A 12,083-nucleotide genomic window follows, 5' to 3' on the forward strand; every position below is an offset into this window, starting at 1 on the left:
TTATGTACAGGTACATTTAGTACAGTAGTTTAGTCCTTTTAAATACTGTTGTGTAGAGTAGGCATACAGTAAAGGCTGTCCTTCCTACAAACTGCATCAACATAACGTTTCTTTTATACTTGTTGAAGATAGGCGAAATGCTACGCAGGCAGCGGAACTGTACAGAGAGTGATATCCTGACAAGAACGCATCTCCCCCACGGATGTTTCCCGTCTTGTTGCGATGCTTCAGGAAATGGGAAGTTTCAACCCACGAAAAGGCAATTGTCATAGCACTCACACACACGAAGCTGCCGAAGTTACTGTTCTCGCTTCCGTTGGTAAGAATCCACATGCGAGCACATGACAACTTGAACACGAGATCGGCATTCCTAAAACCAGTGTACATCATATTCTTACACGTCACTGGTTCCATCCTTACAATGTACATCTACATCAAGAATTGCATGGGAATGATTTCCAGAATCGTTTACAATTCTGTCAGTGGGCACAGCAGCAAATCCTCACCAGCCTGAACTACTTCTCCAATGTTCTATTTACCGATGAATGTTCCTTCTCAAAAACAAAGGACAGGTAAATACAAGGAACATGCATTATTGGTCCAGCGACAAACCATGATGGCCTAGACAGATGGAACATCAGTGTCAATGAAGAGATAATGTCTGGTGTGGGATGCTTGGTACTACAATTACTGGCCTTTTTTCATCAATGGTAGTCTACACAGCACAGTGTATGCCAACTTCCTCAGATGAATTCTTCCTCCTCTTCTGGATGAAATGCCACTAAGAATCATAATGCTTCTGTGGTATCAACACGATAGATGTCCATACATAAGGCCTTGGGTGCACGTCGTGTTCTGAATTGAAGGTATCCTGCCAGATGGATTGGTCAAGGAGGAACAGTTACTTGGCCTGCTAGGTCTTCTGATTTAAATCCTCTGGACTTTTTTCTTTGTGGATGCATTAATGACATTGTCTATCACGATATTGCAACAACTCCAGAGGTCATGCAGGAACATATCGTGTTTGCCATTCTCTTCAGCAGGCAACACTGGAAGCAGTAAATAATTCTTTCACTCAACAAGTGCACCAGTGGATCAGCATCCAGGGTCACGACTTTGAGCACCTTTGAATGTTCTACTCCTGGGCAGTGGTACAGGAGAGTAAAAGTCAATTTTGTGTTATGTTTTTACTTGGTTTTCATTTGTTTTCTGAGAATTCCAGCAAGTGGACGAGTTTCTGATCCCGGGCTCAAAATCAGTGTTGTGTTATGTAATTAATAACGTTGTGTTTCAGTGAATGGTACACTGTGATAAATTTTTGAATAGGTAAGGAGAGGAAATGAATTATTGAAGAAAAAATACAGGGTGCCATTTAAAAAAGTAATAATGCTGTTCATATCTAAGTAAAAAAAAAAAAAAAAAAAAAAAAGCTACAATGAAGGCAATTATGCTGATTGATGTCCCCCTGACGGCTAAAGAACATTTGCTTAAAACATTTTGTAATTTGCATCTGGAAAACAGTTATTTATGGTGGTCAAGATAAATGGGACATCCTGTATAAAAAGCTACTTTCTATATCTAATTTTTTTTTCACTAAGATGTATCAGTTTTGCATTACATTTACTCAATTTAAAAAAAAAAGGGAGGATGAGGTTTCATAAATAATCAACAAAAAAATTCAGATTCTCTCATCTTTATGTAAAAATACCTGATACTTTAACAATTTGAGGCATTAATGTCATAGTTGACAGCATCCTGTGATTATTCATATTTTCAGAACATAATTTCGGAATTTGCTAAAGTCACAAATTTTGTTAGTTTATTTTTCCAAATTAAAGATGAAAAAAATCTCAGCAGTGTGTATGTGTTAATCATGTCTAATACCATTGTGTAAAAGGTTTTTATTAAAGATAATTTCAGATCTCTATCACTTGTAGTTTTTTATTACAATTTTTTTATTTTGCCTTTCATTATAACATCTTCATTTTACTATTATTTAGAAAAGTCTACAATGTTTTAACAAATCATCAGAAAAATAAAATATTTCAGTTTTTGAGTGAATCAAACAATGGAAAATCCAGGCTGAAATGTAACAAACTAATCACCAGATAGTGGAGATGCTGAGTCGCAGATAGGCACAACAAAAAGATTTTCACACTTAAAGCTTTTGGCCAATGGCCTTTGCCCACAATAGACACACATTCACACACACACACAGTCTCACAAACACAACTCACACACACACGACTGCAGTCCCAGGCAACTGAAACCACACTGCGAGTAGCAGCACCAGTGCATGATGGGAGTGGTGAATGGGTGGGGGAAAGTAGAAGGCTTGGGTGGGGTGGGAAAGGGATAGTATGGTGGGGATGGCAGACAGTGAAGTGCTGTAGGCTGGGCGGAAGGTAGGGGAGAGGCGAGGAGGGGGATAGGGAAGTAGCGGAAAAGGAGAGAAATAAATAAACAACAATAAAATACATAGAAAAATACTAGGTGTGGTGGTAGAATGATGGCTGTGTATTGATGGAATGGGAGCAGGGAAGCAGCTGGAAGGGGGGACTGCGGCTAACCAATGTTAAGGCCAGGAGGGTTATGGGAACGTACAATGTATTGCAGGGAAAGTTCCCACCTGCGCAATTCAGAAAAGCTGGTGTTGGTGGGAAGATTGCATATGGCACAGGCTGCAAAGCAATCATTGAAATGAAGGTTATCATGTTTGAGAGCATGTTCATCAACAGGGTGGTCCACCTGTTTCTTGGCCACAGTTTGTTGGCGGCCATACAACCGGACAGACAGCTTTTTGGTTGTCATGCCTACATAGAATGTAGCACAGTGGTTGCAGCTTAGCTTGTAGACCACATGACTGGTTTCACAGGTAGCCCCGCCTTTGATGGGATAGGTGATGTTAGTGACCAGACTGGAGTAAGTGGTGGTGGTAGGATGTATGGGACAGGTCTTGCATCTAGGCCTATCACAGGGGTATGAGCCATGAGGTAAGGGGTTGGGAGCAGGGGTTGTGTAAGAATATACGAGTATATTGTGTAGGTTTGGTGGACGGCAGAATACCATTGTTGGAGGAGTGGGAAGGATAGTGGACAGGACATTTCTCATTTCAGGGCATGACAAGAGGTAATCAAAACCCTGGTCTAGTATGTAATTCAGTTGCTCCAGTCCTGGGTGGTACTGAGTTATGGGGGGAATGCTCCTCTCTGGCCGGACGGTGGGGCTTTGGGAGATTGTGGGAGATGGTGGGAGACTGGAAAAGTAAGGCACTGGAGATTTGTTTTTGTAAAAGGTTGGGAAGAGTTTCTTAACCTCAAACCTTGCCTCACCATAATTCTCCAAATCCCTCAACATGCAGACAAACATTACATCCACAGAAAGAAGTTGGTTGGTTGGTTGGTTTAAAGGCAGGAGAAGGGTCCAAACTATGAGGTCCAAGTGTGAGAAAAAAACGGATGAAACATATAACACAAAACGTAAAGAAAGGAAAAGCCAAAAGAATGAAGGGAAGGCAACAAACACTAAAAGGAACAAAAGAGGACAAGGAAACAACAGAGACACACTAGAAACAGAAGAGAGTAAAACATGAAAGCAGATTACAGTGGCTGGCCAACCAAGAGAATAAAAAGGGAAAGCCAGACATTCTGCAACACATTAAAACCTCCACCCTAAAAGTACTAGGGTGGAGGACACAGAGGGACAAAGTACACATGCTAAAACCTACATAGAAGTATAAAACCTACTCTCACGGATAAAACGTAAAACTAAACCTGCTGTCGAGGCATTTTCGCCCAACACAGAAGGCAGGGTGCTGGGAAAGTTAAGTCTGCTGCAGAGCGGCTAAAAGTGGGCAGTCCAGCAAGAGGTGGACCACTATCATTTGGGAGCCACAGTGACACTGAGGTGGGCCCTCGCCACGGAGTACGTAACCATGTGTTGGCCACATATGGCCAATGTGGAGCCGGCAGAGGACAATTGATTCCCTGCGAGAGGCCTGCATGGAAGACTTCCACACATTCATAGTCTCTTTAATGACACGCAGTTTGTTGTGTGTGCTATTATGCCATTCTGTCTCCCAAAGTCAGAAAACCCTACGGTGTAAGACAGAACACAGGTCAGATTCAGAGATGCCTATCTCCAGAAGCGGTTTCCACGTCACCTGTTTGACCAGCCTGTCAGCAAGTTCGTTGCCAGGGATTCCCACGTGTCCTGGGGTCCACACAAACACCATGGAATGGTGGGACTAATCCAGGACATAGTTGGACTCCTGAACGGATGCTACCATAGGGTGGCGAGGGTAGCACTGGTCAACAGCTTGTAGGCTGCTCAATGAGTCAGTACACAGGAGAAATGACTCGCCAGGGCATGAGCGGATGTACTCAAGACTGCGAGATAAGGCCGCAAGTTCTGCAGTGAAAACACTGCAGCCAACTGGCAAGGAGTGCTGCTCAATATGTCCTCCATGAACATATGCGAAGCCTACGTGACCATCAGCCATTGAGCCGTTGGTGTAAACCACTTCAGAGCCCCGTAACACATCAAGAATCGAGAGGAAGTGACAGCAGAGAGCGGTGGGGTTAACGGAGTCCTTAGGTCCATCCAAAAGGTCCAGACGAAGCTGCGGCCAAGGCGTACACCATGGAGGTGTACGTGAACGGACCACAAGTAGAGGTGGCAAAGGGAAGGACTCCAGTTCGGAGAGAAGGGACCGCATGTGAACCGCAATTGTCAGCCCCGATCTGGGTCACCAATGCGGGAGATGGACTGCTGTGGGCAGAAAAAGGATACGGTAATTTGGATGCTCGGGGGAACTATGAATGTGTGCTGCGTAACTGGTGAGCAGTTTCACACGTCTGATCTGCAGTGGAGGGACACCAGCCTCCATCAGTACACTGGTCACTGGACTCGTCCTAAAAGCTCCTGACGCTAACCGAACCCCACAGTGGTGCACAGGGTCATGTAAATGCAATGCTGAAGGCACTGCTGAACCATAAACCACACTCCCATAGTCAATTCTGGATTGGACAAGGCCTCTGTAGAGCTGCAGCAGTGTACAGTGAACTGCACCCCAATTGGTGTTGCTCAGGCGACGGAAGGATTTGAGGTGCTGCCAGCACTTCTGCTTAAGCTGACAAAGATGAGGGAGCCAAGTCAATTGAGCATCAAAAACCAGTCCTAGGAATTGATATGTCTCCACTACAGTGAGTGGATCGTCATTAAGGTGAAGTGCTGGTTCCGGATGAACGACATGACACCGACAGAAGTGCATGACACACGACTTTGCAGCTGAAAACTGGAAGCTGTGGGCTAGAGCCCATGGTTGCGCCTTGTGGATGGCTCCCTGGAGGCGCCGCCCAGCAACAACAGTACTGGAGCAGCAGTACGAAATGCAGAAGTCGTCTGCATATAGAGAAGGTGAGACAGAGGGCCCGACAGCTGCTGCTAGACCGTTAATGGCCACAAAAAATAGAAAGACACTCAAAACAGAGCCCTGCAGGACTCCATTCTCCTGGATATGGATGGAAATATGGGAGTCACCATGTGGGGGGGATTTGGCGGTGACAGCAGAAGTGTAAGTTCCCCAGTCCGCCTTGTTCAAAGCCCATCTGGGCAGTCGTCCATGTGCCTGATGCTGGGGCAGTGACAGGAAGATGTAGAAGTGGTCACTAACACACAGGTCATCATGTACTCTCCAGTGGATAGGTGGAAGAAGTCTTGGGCTGCAAATTGATAAATCAATGGCCGAGTAACTACCATGAGCCACAATGAAATGTGTGGTGGCCCCAGTATTTAAGAGGCAGAGGTTGAATGGCGACAGTAAAGTTTCGACATATCTGCCTTGGCCAGTAAGCATGCTACCACCCCACAAGGGGTTATGGGCATTAAAATCTCCCAGAAGTAGGAAAGGTTTAGGGAGTTGATGAATCAGTGCAGCTAATACATTCAGGGGTACTGCACCATCTGGAGGACGATATACATTGCAGGCAGTTATTTCCTGTGTCGTCCTTATTCTGGCAGCCACAGCTTCAAGAGGGGTTCGTGTTCACTACAGACCGAGTTTAGGACATAAACGCAAAATCCACCTGACACTCGATTATAGTCGCTACGGTTCCTGTAATATCCTTTATAGCCGTGGAGGGCAGGGTCCGCATTGCTGGGAACCAGGTTTCCTGGAAGGCAATGCAGATAGCAGGTGTAAAGCTTAACAGTTGCCATAGCTCAGCCAAGAGGTGGAAAAAACCAGCGCAATTCCACTGGAGGATGACATCATGAGACTGGGAAGGCATGGAACATTCAATGAGGCCGTTTACGCCTAGAAATCACCTGCTGCCACTGATTTACTGCTTGAGCAGTCTATACCCATTCTGTCTGAGGGTCTGGCGAGATCTTGGTCCTCAGCGGACGCCAAAATCTCCACCCCATCCTCAGCCGCAGAGCTTGTAGGTAGCGGTGGTGTGGGTGTCACTGCAATTTCCTTGGTCTTACGGGTTTTCTTTTTAGATTTATCTCGCTGCTCCTTCGGTTTCTCTGGCTGGGAGGACTTCATTGGCTCAGTCTCCAGGACTGAGGATGAGTGTGAAGCTCTACGACCAGCTGCTTTTGGGCTCTTCAGCCACTGGCAGGTGTCGTCGTTCCCACTAGAAAATCATCCGAAATCATACTGAATGCTTTCTCAGAAAATTATTTTGAACAATTAGTTCATGAGCCCACTCGAAGCGTAAATGGTTGCGAAAGCATACTTGACCTTTTAGCAACAAATAATCCTGTACAAATAGTGAGTGTTGTGACGAATACAGGGATTAGTGACCACAAGGCAGTTGCTGCTAGGCTAAATACCGTAACACCTACAATGATCAAAAAGAAACACAAAGTATATCTATTTTTAAAAAAAACTGATAAATATGCTCTTAATGCCTTTTTAAGAGACAGTCTTCACTCCTTCTGATCTGATCATGTAAGAGTAGAAAAGTTGTGGAATGTTTTCAAAGAGATAAGTATCAACAGCAATTGACAGAGATATACCACATAAATTAATAAGTGATGGAACTGGTCCCCCATGGTACACAAAATGGGTCAGATTGTTGTTGCAGAAGCAACGAAAAAACATGCCAAATTTAAAAGAATGCAAAATCCCCAAAATTGGCAAAGTTTTACAGAAGTTCAAACTATAACGCATACTTCAATGCGAGATGCTTTAATAATTTCCACAACAAAATTCTGTCTTGAAATCTGGCAGAAAACCCAAAGAGATTCTGGTCATACATAAAGCACACCAGTGGCAAGACACAATCAATAACTTCACTGCGCGATAACAACAGTGAAGCCACTGATGACAGTGCCACTACAACAGAGTTATTAAACACGGGTTTCCGAAACTCCTTCACCAAAGAAGACGAAGTAAATATGCCTGAATTCCAATTAAGAACCACTGCCAAGATGAGAAACATAGAAGTAGATATTCTCAATGTAACAAAGTGGCTTAAATAACTTAATAAAGGCAAGGCCTCCAGTCCAGATTGTATACCAGTCAGGTTCCTCTCAGAGTATGCTTATAAAATAGCTCCATATTTAGCAATTATATACAACCACTCACTCACAGAAAGATACGTACCTAAAGACTGGAAAATTGCTCAAGTCACACCAATACCCAAAAAGGGAAGTATGTGTAATCCGCTGAATTACAGGCCTTTGCAGTAGGGTTTTAGAACATATACTGTATTCAAACATTATGAAGTACCTCGAAGAAAATGATTTATTGGCATATAGTCAGCACGGATTCAGAAAATATCGTTCTTGTGAAACACAACTAACTCTTTATACTCATGACGTAATAAGTGCTATCGACAGGGGATGTCAAATTTATTCCATATTTTTAGATTCCCAGAAGGCTTTTGACACCGTTCCTCACAAGCATCTGTAACAACAACAACGCTGTACTATTGTACATATAAATAATATTTTTTTTCCATCTGATTTTTCATTAAACTTGAGTAATTGATGTTCTGATTTCATTTGTTTTCTTGTTTCATGCCATTGTGTTAAGAAAACAGTAAACAATTTTCGATGTGAATATTAATGTTTATGTCAAATGTCAAGTAATATTGTAATAGAATTGAAATGTAACAAATGTTGAGACTGTTCTAAGATATTTAAAATTGTAACTGTGCGTCTGGTCCATACGTAGGCAATGTGTTAGAATATGTAGAATGCAAAACCTCGGGTGAATACCCTGTCTGTAAGGGAGCGGTGAAAGGTGGATGGCAGGCGAGCGCAGGAAAATGCGCACGGGCGCTGCACGGCACAATGGGCTCAGCAGTAGTAGTTGGAGTTTGGCATTGGTCTGAGCAACATGTTCTGGATCGAGGAGGCTCTCCTGGAAGACGTAGTTTCATTGAGCCTCGGGTATGCCGTTCCAACGTCCATACAGCATGGCAAAATTCCATAGGCACTAAATGGAAAAGTATCGCGACGCTATGAAGAAATAAAGTGCCGGTACGTCAAGAGCCATAGCTGAGGTTGTATGTGTGCTCTGTGCCTCGCCATCTCGCCGCCCGCCAACCGCCGCGTCGATACAAACAGGTTGAAACTTTTAGTACTGTATTCGTATGGACCAGTGTTACTTTTGTTCCATACTGTTCAATAACAACTTAATAACAACTTAAATTTTACCAGAACTTTCCTTTCATTTAATTATCCTCACAACTAACCTAGATAGGGTCCTTTCCAAATGTTGTGTAATCCGAGTGTCCCGAAATGAAAAATTAAATTTTGTGTTAATAATAATTACTTGCAGAGCTAACTATGTTAGAATGGTATTTAAAGAACTGTTTTGTTAATGAACCAGTAAATGAATAACGAAGGTTTGACAAAGTTGGAATATAACTTTAATATTGATTTAGTAATGAAGTTTAATTATTTCGAGACAGATATAAAGGTATTTAAATGAGTAGGAAATAAGATAAAGAGAGTAGTAACTCATATATTGGAAATTTTGAGCACATAACGGTGTCAGTAATTAATTTTTTTAATACAGTGATCATAACAGTTTCAGGGTCCCCCCCCCCCTTTTTTTTCATTTGAATTCTGAAGTGCTCTAAATTGATTTGACCAGCAAAAGTTAAAGTCAATATAAATATCCAAAATTTATCAGTGTTTTTATCTTTAACAAAATTGACATTGTGTGTGCGACTCCAAAGTACTATTCCTAGGGTAACCTATGGCCGATTTTAATCAGATCAATAGACAGTACGAAGTTTGGTAGTATACATCATAGTGTAGTGTTATGTATTCAAGGTTTTTCCATATCAGTACAGAAAGTGAAACTATCAGTTCAATAGATTTTCTGGTTCTAAAATTCTGCTGTATTATGCAGTGTTACTACTTGTTGCTATGCATAAATATCTGCCAACTTGTACAGGGAAGAAACTCAGTTAATGCCTAATTAGGCTGGCAACCATATTATTAACAAATTGGTAGCATCTTCTGTGTCGCTTGTTGTCCATCCTGACGTGTAGTTGTATTTCGGACTTATTTGATGTATCATTGTTATTACAGAGTGGGTGTAAGTCTGATTTGCCTCCATTCAGGTACACGCGGTCAATATCTATACAAAAATCCTGTCTCGTAAGGTAAACCCCACTCACTCACCATAGTACAGGCTTTAATGAGTATTGTGTGCCACGCACGCACATTACACATCTTCTAATCAAACTGCGCGCCTAAGGAGTATCGCCTCAGTTGTGCGACTGGTTTCATGATTTCCTGTCAGAAAGGTCACAGTTCATAGTAATAGACAGAAAGTCATCAAGTAAAACAGAAGTAATATCCGGCGTTCCCCAAGGAAGTGTTATAAACCATCTACTGTTCCTGATCTATATTAATGACATAGGAGACAATCTGAGTAGCCATCTTAGATTGTTTGCTGATGATGCTGTCATTTACCGTCTTGTAAAGTCATCAGATGATCAAAATGATTTGCAAAATGATTTAGATAAGATATCTGTATGGTGTGAAAAGTGGCAATTGACCCTGAATAAGGAAGAGTGCGAAGTTATTCACATGAGTAGTAAAAGAAATCAGCTAAATTTCGATCACGCGATAAGTCACACAAATCTGAGGTCTATAAATTCAACTAAATACTTAGGGATTACAATTACAAATAACCTAAATTGGAACGATCACATAGATAATATTGTGAGTAGAGCAAACCAAAGACTGTGATTCATTGGCAGAACACTTAGAAGGTGCAACAGGTCTACCAAAGAGACTGCTTACACTATGCTTGTCCGCCCTATTCTGGAGTACTGCGGTGTGGCGTGGGATCTGCATCAGGTGGGACTGACAGATGACATCAAAAAAGTACAAAGAAGGGCAGCTCATTTTGTATTATTGCAAAACAGGGGAGATAGTGTCACAGACATGATACGCGAATTGGAGTGGCAATCATTAAAACAAAGGCGTTTTTCGTTGCGACGGGGTCTTCTCATGAAATTTCAATCATCAGATTTCTCCTCTGATTGCGAAAACATTCTGTTGGCACCCACCTACATAGGGAGAAATGATCATCATGATAAAATAACAGAAATCAAGGCTTGCATGGAAAAATTTAAGTGCTCGATTTTCCCACGTGCCGTTCGAGAGTGGAATGGTAGACAGACAGCATGAAGGTGGTTCGCTGAACCGTCTGCCAGGCACTCTATTGTGAATAGCAGAGTGATCACATAGCTGTAGATGTAGAAGAAACCTGGGAATGGAGTGAGCCAAGGGACGCCTTCCTAGCAAGAGAAGGCCGAAGAAGACTTACACTTCTACGGCTTAGAAGTGGGGACGGATGTTCCCGGTGGTTGGGGGGATGTTGGTCCCGAAGCAGGTGGTGCAGGAGCAACAGGAAAGGGGGGGGGGGGGGGAATGCCCCCCTCCAGCAAGGGGGCAGGTGTAGTCTTCCGGCTCTGAGAGGTAACCTGGGTTGGCGGAGCTGATGGTGCCAGAACTGTTGTAGCAGCGGCATAAAATGATGTCATACGCACAGGGTGCAAGCGTTCAAATTTTCTCTTAGCCTCAAAGTAGGTCAGTCAGCCAGGGTCTAGTACTCCATGATTTTCCTTTCTTTCTGGAGAATCCTGCAGTCACGTGAGCAAGGTGAATGGTGCTCTCCGCAGTTGACACAGATGGGAGGCGGGGCACAAGGAGTATTGGGATGTGACGGGCATCTGCAATCTCGGCATGTGACGCTGGAAGTACAGCGGGAAGACATATGGCCGAACTTCCAGCACTTAAAGCACCGCATCGGGGGAGGGATATGGGGCTTTACATCACACCGGTAGACCATCACCTTGATCTTCTCAGGCAATGTATCACCCTCAAAGGCCAAGATGAGGACACTGGTGGCAACCTGATTATCCTTCGGACCCTGGTGGACACGCTAGACGAAATGTACACCTCGCCGCTCTTAATTGGCGCACAGCTCATTGTCGGGCTGCAAAAGAAGGTCTCTGTGAAATATGATACCCTGGACCATATTTAAGATCTTATGGGGCGTGATGGTTACAGAAACATCCCCCAGCTTGTCACAAGGAAATAACTCCCATGACTGGGCAGAGGATGCTGTTTTGATCAAGACTGACCCAAATCTCATTTTGGACAAGCCCTCCACCTCCCCAAACCTGTCCTCTAAATGCTCAACAAAAAACTGAGGTTTCATCGTCATAAAAGATTCCCCATCAGCTCTCGATCATACACGGTACCAGGGCGAATAAGATCCACTGCCATCCTAACCTGACGTTCCTCCCATGGTGTGGCCAGGGAGGGGAACGATTTGGGATCATACTTCTATGCGTTGAGTTGAGCTTATGATCGCTTAGAGACTGCTGGTGTTTCACCACCAGCAAGAGATGATGGGCGATGCTTCATCACGTGTCATCCGCCCTGATGCCACCCACTCCGACCAGGGGCCCTCCCCACGGGCACCACCCAGCCACAGCAAAGGCCACCTGGCAGGATGGCAATTGCTGGGAGTCCTGATGCCCCAGGGGGATGGGCATCTACCCCTTGGCATAAGTGGGGAGTTAACAGCACAGCAA

At 43.7% G+C, this 12,083-nt stretch overlaps 1 protein-coding gene across 1 annotated transcript in view; it reads right to left on the reverse strand.

The window, feature by feature from the left end:
• LOC124555409 (RUN domain-containing protein 1) overlaps nt 1-12,083 on the reverse strand; it is a 177,851-nt gene that overhangs the window by 36,560 nt on the left and 129,208 nt on the right. The window lies entirely within an intron of this gene.

This window comes from Schistocerca americana, chromosome X (assembly GCF_021461395.2).
Source record: "Schistocerca americana isolate TAMUIC-IGC-003095 chromosome X, iqSchAmer2.1, whole genome shotgun sequence".
NCBI lineage: Eukaryota > Metazoa > Arthropoda > Insecta > Orthoptera > Acrididae > Schistocerca > Schistocerca americana.